At 39.4% G+C, this 7,615-nt stretch overlaps 1 long non-coding RNA gene across 3 annotated transcripts in view; it reads left to right on the top strand.

Moving 5' to 3' along the window:
* The first annotated feature begins 986 nt into the window (after window positions 1-986).
* LOC136098767 (uncharacterized) overlaps window positions 987-7,615 on the top strand; it is a 44,139-nt gene continuing 37,510 nt past the window's right edge. For 2 of the 3 annotated variants that reach the window (XR_010650979.2, XR_011737737.1), the window contains exon 1: window positions 1,279-1,543. This is a non-coding gene — a long non-coding RNA (uncharacterized lncRNA). Of the gene's footprint in view, window positions 1,250-1,278; window positions 1,544-7,615 lie in introns of those variants that run through there. The other variant, XR_011737736.1, reaches the window with a different exon arrangement.

The raw sequence follows: 7,615 nt of genomic DNA, 5'->3' as shown, positions 1-7,615 counted from the left end.
AGTATGGCTGTTTACTGGTTGAATCTTAATCTCTTTAGCTATTGGAATATGTGTTTTTAGCTGCCCAGCTACATGTAAGATCAGTTCATATATATATATATATATATATATATATATATTATCTCGGACACACACCATGTTAACAGCACATAGAATACCCACCTGCCTGAATAAAAGAGGCTCACCAAGATGTAAGTTTTCACATCTTCAATTGAAGCGGGACCCGAAATAAGTGATGTAATTTTAGAAATCCTATTTCAATGAAGTAGGGCTTTTCTCTTTTTCTGATTTTCTTTTTTCCTGTGTGAGAAAAAATGCTAATATAAATCAAAATAGAGGCTCTTTTATCTTTGATTTTTCTTCAGGATGTGCAGATGTCCAGTGTAACTCTTAAGCAAAATACAGAGAAAGTAAAAATCTACCATGTAGACAGGATACACTTCTACATACCCACATTTTAAAAATCTCTTAATAAAGGGGTTCTGCAATCTCAGTGATGAAGGTAAGATGCCTTAACTGGGCTGCTTCACTCTTCAAAATATTTGTGCGAATTTTTGGAGTATGAACATCAATAAATGTTACTCAGACTGTGATCTGTGAGGCACTTGTAGTCCATGCTACGTCAGATGTTTGCAAATGACTGCAAACAAAGTAGAACAGAATGAAAACAAAACTACATGCACAAAAGCAAACAAACAAAAAGTCGTGGAAAATAAAGGTAATAAATTAACTTGAAAAGCTTAGCATCATTTACATTTCATTGTAAATAAAAAAACATTCCAGCACAGCATGAGTAAATAGAATGGCCAGTTTATTGAAGAGGGAAAGGTGAAAGGCTTAGAAAAGTAAGAAAATGTCTGGAACTGAAGAAAAGAAATGTTAGAGCTGCCAATTTCTAGCAAAGTCATATCACCCCTGCCTGGGAAAGTGAAGACCGCCCATCCTTGAGGCAAGAGACTTCAAGGGGTCAACTCTGACTCCTTCCCTGGGTGCCTCCAAGCACATGAATGGGAGACAGGATTCTGCTGGGGTTAGCGATCTTGTACCTTCCATCCCACACAGCTGCCAGTGTGTGGCTGTGGCTGCTCGCTCTGGCGCTGCCTGGGACCGAGGTGTGTGGGGTGGTGGTGATGCCCTGCGCCCTGCCCGGGACACGGTCTGGGGCTCCAGCCCCACACCAGCTCTGCTGCACGGTCCTTGGGAGTTTTGCTCTGCGTGCCTTCCTCGGCACTCTTCAGATGAACAGCATGTAAGGAAGAGAACTGCTGCTTGCTAATAATAGCTTAAATTGTCCTTGTGGGAGTGGAGCAGTCCTATTAACTCCAGTGTAATGGAATAAGGGAATGTAGGGTCAAGCTCAAGAACAGAAAGATATTTTAATATCTCTTTCAGTATTTCCTTTTGTGTTGTGCATGCACAACAGTGGAAAATGGGCTTACTTTGTGTTTCTAATCTGTTTCTACCCAGTTTCACCCAGCTCTCATGAGCAAATCCAGTGGTCACAGAAGCAGAAATGGAATATTTCAATCCCATGTCAGCAAGTGTAAGTAACTATAATCTGTCTGTAAGACTTTTCCTTCAGAATAATCTTGCTCTTCTGTAGTCTGTAATCAATCACAGTCACAAATCTTTTACTTAATGTAGTTTTTTGGTGTTCTTTTTTTTTTTTTTTTTTTTTCCTGAGAAAAAGAATTCAGTCTTTTATTGTTTTGAATAATTGCAGGTGATAAGATGGGTAAGAGGTGAGAGAGATTGGAAAATTCTTGTTTTCTGAGATACACTTCTATAAATGCTTGTCATAGTTTGGAACAAGAAGAAAGTGATTATAAAGGAAAAGTAAGTAGAGAAAAAGCAGATTCTGTAAGAGTTCTCTCTAAATTTTTACTGTCAACAGCCATATGTTTGGAAAAGCATCTGGATGAGGAAAATTACAAAGTGTGTGTGTGTTGGTGCACGGCATTTTGTTCTGTGAATGAAGGAGAGTATGCATGTAACAGTTGAAATTTAGGTTAAAAGAACTTAATATCTTTATTTTTAAAGTACTTTCTCCTCTTCCTACACAGATGTTTTTGGCAATACACCTTCTGAAAAGCTTGGCATGAAATATTTCAATCCTCTCCCACAATCCTGAGACTAAAAATATTTAAAATAACTTTCTGGAGTATGAAAATACTCAAAGATCACTCCTCAGAAGGCAAGAATTTGTAAATGTCACTTGGTTCCTGGGGATAGAGACTGCTCCATGCACACAGCTACCTTTGATTTCTTTCTTATTGTCTGAAAACATATTCTGAGCAAATATCTAGGTATCTTTAAGGTAGCCAGAGTGAAGAATAAAAGAGAATGATGCACAGTGAACGAAAATGGCATATTTCATGTTAACAAAGAAAGATATATTTTGTTATTTATCCGTTTCTCAAGCAGGGTTGTGTTGTACCAACCAGCTGAGGAATAAGCAAGGTGATGGAGCTAAATGCTGGGGGAAAAAAAAAAAAGCTGATGGTAGAACTTGTTCCAGCAACTCTGCACTTTGATAACTCAGCTTTTGTAATCCATAAGCTTTAATAACAGCTACGGGACTTAGGTGCAGAGTATGCAAATACTGACATGTGCTTAACTTAAAGCTTTGTAAGCCAGAGGTCTCAAGTGTGCCAGATTTTACAGCCTCTGTCTCCGCTTCCCGATGACCAGTTCTGTTCCATTGAATGCTCCAAATTAATGATTGCTCTAGTTATGAATGAAACAGAGAGTCCTGACTCTGTGCTCTAGAATTCATGTTATTATTGAATCTGTCTTCAACTCTCTTCTTTTCTAAATCCGGGTGCTTTAAAGCCCTCAATTGACATATATACTCTTTGCTGAAGACAGGAGACACTTCTACATACCCACATTTTAAAAATCTCTTAATAAAGAGGTTCTGCAACCTCAGTGATGAAGGTAAGATGCCTTAACTGGGCTGCCTCACTCTTCAAAATATTTGTGCGAATATTTGGAACAAATCCTACCTTAGCCACAAGGGCTGCTCCAACGCTAATTTACCCTTCTCTCCAGTGTGCAGAGGGCAAAATTATTGCCACTTCCCAGTATTTTCCTCCTGTGAGATATATTTAAGATATGAGCAGAAATGCATGTGTTACTTTTCTATATCTTGCAGCTATGGTACTATAAAACACTGCAGGAAGTGTTAGGTTTTGTTTTCACTCAGCACCGGGAATCAGCAAAGCAAAAAGTTAGCCTGTTTAGCTGAGTGATAACATATCCTCAAAATAGGTTTTGTAATCAAAAAGTCTAAATAATGTGTCCATTATGGAAAGAAGTCACACAAAACAGTTAAGTTTAACACACCTAGCTCACATTTTGGTGAAAGATAACTTTAATTAGGGTTTGCAAAAGTCTTCCACAGTAAACATTATTTTGGCCATACAAACAAAGAACAAAGGAAGAAGTAGGGCTGCAGTGAAAAGAGGGCAATATTAAAAATATTCTAGGTGCTATCAAGTTAAATTAATTTGGTGGGACTGAGAATGTAAGGCAAAGGAGCTGAAGAAAATTGAGGGGATATAAATAGAAATGATCACATTCAAGAAAAGTTAAAATGTAGTGAGCATGAATCAACACTAACATCTGTCTCAGAATAGTGGAAGAACTCATACATGAAACTAAAAATCATGTGGCAAGAATTTTTAACAATATATGACACTTAGCAGTGGCAGTTAGCTTCCTGAATTCTCCTCTTTGACCAGGACTGAAGAAAGACAAAAACCTGGCTAGACCTGTCAGGTGGAGTTCAAGGGGGACAGAGAACTGCAGAACAAAGTATAAAAGACAAAATAATTCATGGAGACACCCAAAAGTGGTAAAAAATGCAATATGGCTTTAGTTAGGGTGATCATATTAGTCTAATCTGATAACTTTATTTGGTAAAATTACCACACTTGGCAAACAGGAAGAATTCAACCTCAGTCAAGTACTTTCTACTATGCCACTGTAGTTATTAATTCATCTGGAGAAGGGATGTTTAATACTGAAGAAGTATGGTATGTATAAAGGATTGGGAGAAAGAGAAATGAGGTCAGATTGCTCTCGAAAAGGAGGTGTTGCGCTGGTGAGAGACTGCTAGTTGAATTCCTTAAGGACTTGCCTCGGCACCAGTCGTCAACATTTCCATCAGCACAGAAGAAGTTCAGAGCGTCATAGTGGCAGAACAGAGAGCTGGAGCAATAGAATTGGGATCAGTTTCAACAGTGTAAATGGAAGGCTATATACATGGGAATTATCAGCAGAAATTTCTGCATAAACTGAAGTATACCTATGGACAAGGATATGTTTTTTGCTTCATTAACTGTTCACATCAGGACCAAGGCAATTACCAATATGAAAAATGAAAATGTCATGTCAACCATTAAGATCCTGAGCATGTTTGTGGTCCATAAATGTATCAAGGAAATAAGCATTAATGAAAGAGACAAAAGGAAGAAAAACAAATGTGTTTAAAGTGACTACAATGAAAAGTAGAATGGAAAGGACATAGCCTATGATCAAAAGTGTGAGATTTTGAAGCAGCCTTCTGGTAAGAGTAGTGGGAGTAAAACCAGCCACTAGTTTATTTTCAAACAGGACATGATCAATTTGTGAGTGAATTATATGATAAGGATGTCTGAGACTGAAGAGGACCAAATGTAGTGACCCTTCCACCAGTGTGTTTCTAGCTGCACTCTCTCTTCCAGCTTTACACTGGCAAGCTGGGAGGTTGGGAGGTTTCCTTTAATCATAGGAGTAGCTCTACTGAAGGGAGAGAGGGGAAGAAAATGGAACAGTTCTGAACCTTTTCCAAGGCTTCGGAGACATTAAAATAGAAACCTAGGAATTCATCCAAGGTTTTATGTGACCTAGTTCAGCAGTTATGGTTCCCTCCCCCAGCACACACATCTTAAAAAATACATTGCAGAACTGAAAAAAAGTAGGGAGAGGAGTGACAGCGCTGATCAAAGGTATGGAACAACTTCCAGGTGAAGAACAATTTAAATGCACTAGGACTCTCTAGCGTCTAGAGAGATACCTGAGGATGGATACATTACAGAGGTCTACAAAATCAGGCACAAAGCAGAGTGACTGCACAGGGAATGTCTGTTCGTGGACTCCCTGAGTGGAACCAGAGGATGTCAAAAGGAACCATCCAGCAGGAGTTTTGAAAAGTACAAGATGGGTGTTGTGAATCTCCCTGCCGCAGGGTGACCCAGATAAGACAGGAAAAAACCTTTAAATGGAAAGGTATCACATCTGGCTAAGTTGCTGAAGCATGATTTGCTGCAGGATGTGAAAGTATTTCTGGAAATCAGTATTACACTCTCCACTACCAACTTCTTCTTGCCTCTCCCAGAGGCAAGAAGCTGGGGTTAGATGGACTTTTGGTCTGATTTGACACACCTGAACAGTTCTGGACCATTCAGTAATTACAAAGCATGCCATGGACAAAACAGAGATAATGTTCAGGATCAACCCTGCATGCTGTGCAGTTGACAAGCACAGTTCTGGCACAATTACACAGGATGGAGATCTTGGGCCACATCTGCCTCAATATACCTTGCACACTATCTTAGAGCCAAGCACGCCCAGGCCAACTAGCTGTCTAGTAAGAAGGCAGGCAGGAGCTGTCAGATATGGTGTTTTTTGAACAATATAGCCACAGCTGCTGAATGCAAGATACATTCAACAGCTCTTGGCAAATTGTGCTGTTGGAGCACAGCTGAGAACATTTGGAGCGCATCTGCAAGAACATTTGCTGAAACACTTACACCTGGGTCCTACTGTGTTTGTAATGGTGACCCCATAAAAATGCTGTTGGCTTTGGCTTCTAGTAGCTAGTCCATATAAGCACAATTGAGGCTTTTGAGATATCCACTACTTCAGATTTACTCAATTAATAGAGAGGAGCATGCTAAGATTTATACTGCTTTCTTATCTCGTCATGGATCTTAGTGGAGTTAAACAGAACTGGAGTAAGGTAGCATTAAGCCAGACATTAAGGTTATGCTAATTGTCAGTATTAATGAATGTAATCTCCTCTCCAAATCTTCCATCCTTGCTTTGTTCCTGCTCACATGATTTGTTCTACTACATGAACTTTCAGCGCATTGTGAATAACAGGCAGGAGAAAAGTATGTCTCTGAGACTAGGCTGCAATGCCAGGAGCAGTAAGGTACACAAGCTGGCCACAGCCCATTTTTATACGAGAGTGAGACTGTGCACATGTCAGACTTCCCCACGCCTCAGCTTTTGCCAGGCAACATCGCAATGTGCAGTCCAAACATAAACGTTCCCCAGCCACCCTGTGCCCTGCTCCCAAGCGGTGCCCAGGGGTGCAGCTGGAGCCAAAACACCAAAACTTAAGCAACCTGATGCCTGTATGCCTTAAAGCTGCTTAACTTTAAATGTCCAAATTGATCAGCTAAAGCTATGACTTACTTACGTGTTTAAAGTTAAGCATGTGCTTAATTAATTTGCTGGCTAGGAGCCTAAAAGTACAGTAGTTGTTACCTGAATGCCTTACCTACTGCTGCTCTGTGAACTCCCTGCTCTTTTTTGTGGTCTGGGTCTTCTCTTCCTCCATGCACAAAACCAAAACACCCACCTCTGCAGTCAAGGTAACCCAGGCTGTCATAACTAGTCTGACAGCTTCCAAGGAGCAGGCTACCAGGAGAACTGTGTATGACCTACCACTGTCCCTGGACTGGGACATCCAAAAGCTCTCTTTGCTGCTGTAGAAATTGTAATTTCATTGACGCATCTTCCGATTCTGACCCTTGACTGTAAGCACTTCTCAATTCATGCTAATATTTTTGTTTCAAGGATTTTCCTCTCTTCTTTTTCTTTTAAATGGACTGCTTTGCTGCAGCAAAATATTCATCACTTTGTTAGAGCCACTCTCTCTAACAAGGAAAAAGAGTTCCCTCTAGCCACCAGCTTTTGTAACAGCATCTACACTGCCTCCATGCAGCACTTTCCTTTAAATGTGGGTTTATGTTTATGTAGCAGTAAAACTGTAATCTGAACATCAGAGACAAGTCTACTGAATAGTTATTAAGCTTCTAAATTATTACATTGGTTTTTCAGTGGGAAGGAAAAACAAATGTATCTGGGGGCAGAGAGAATGTCAACCTGAGATCAAAATATTAGCCATGATAAGAGACTGAAAATTTTTGGAATAATTTAGGATAAAACACTCATTCAAAAATATTTTCCAGTTGTTGGGGAAAAGCCAATATAGTCAAGTAGGTCTGGGAAAAAAATATCCTGAGATCAGAACAAGAAATAATTAGCTTGTAACAGAATTCAAAGAATCCTCATTTGAGTTCCCCAAATAAACTCAGGAACTGAAAATATTTTTATTTCATTTCTATTTGTTTTATATGTATCCCAAGGTGCTAACTTTTGGTGTTAAGTCTTGTTTAAAATCACCCTCCTCAGGCTTATTTAGTGATCAATGCACTCTTTAGTCCACTTTGAGTGTGAGGAACAAGCTAGAAAAAGCAGGTCAACATTCCATATAAAAAAGATGCTGATATATGTATGGGTTCCATCAAACCAATATGGCTATAAAAAATCTCTATCAAGT

The sequence above is a fragment of the Patagioenas fasciata genome, chromosome 2 (assembly GCF_037038585.1).
Source record: "Patagioenas fasciata isolate bPatFas1 chromosome 2, bPatFas1.hap1, whole genome shotgun sequence".
Lineage (NCBI taxonomy): Eukaryota > Metazoa > Chordata > Aves > Columbiformes > Columbidae > Patagioenas > Patagioenas fasciata.
Note: the sequence above shows the minus strand (reverse complement) of the source record. Positions and strands in the feature narration are given on the sequence as shown.